Raw genomic sequence first — 471 nt, forward strand, 5'->3', positions numbered from 1 at the left:
CTCATGAAGTTTAGAGGCATTTTTCGGGTATATCACCATTAGAAAGAAGCAAGTAAATGGGAACATTTCAGTGCTCGTAAATTCACTGTTATAGAGGAACTGTTCATGTTTTTATTTTCGAGAGTTTTACCGCTGACTGAAACCCAGTCTATCGCAATATCAGTGATTAACATTATGGTAGAGAATTTCCAACCGCAAAAATTCTGGGCGTCATGGAATTTGGTCCACTATCGAGGTCGAATTATTCATCAAATATGTGACAAAATTTAGTCTGCTTTAGATCGGTAATGGATTTAACCAGCATTGTTGTGTGGATAAATTGCACTAAATCCGACACGAAATTATACGATCTCAAAAAGTGTTGCAGCGAAAAATCGCATTCGGTAATAGGATGGAAGGGAATATCAACACTATTCATATAATAATGGATTACTCAGTGCATCATACTTTTTATTCAGTTGCATTAGTCAT

Source organism: Macrobrachium nipponense, chromosome 14 (assembly GCF_015104395.2).
Source record: "Macrobrachium nipponense isolate FS-2020 chromosome 14, ASM1510439v2, whole genome shotgun sequence".
NCBI lineage: Eukaryota > Metazoa > Arthropoda > Malacostraca > Decapoda > Palaemonidae > Macrobrachium > Macrobrachium nipponense.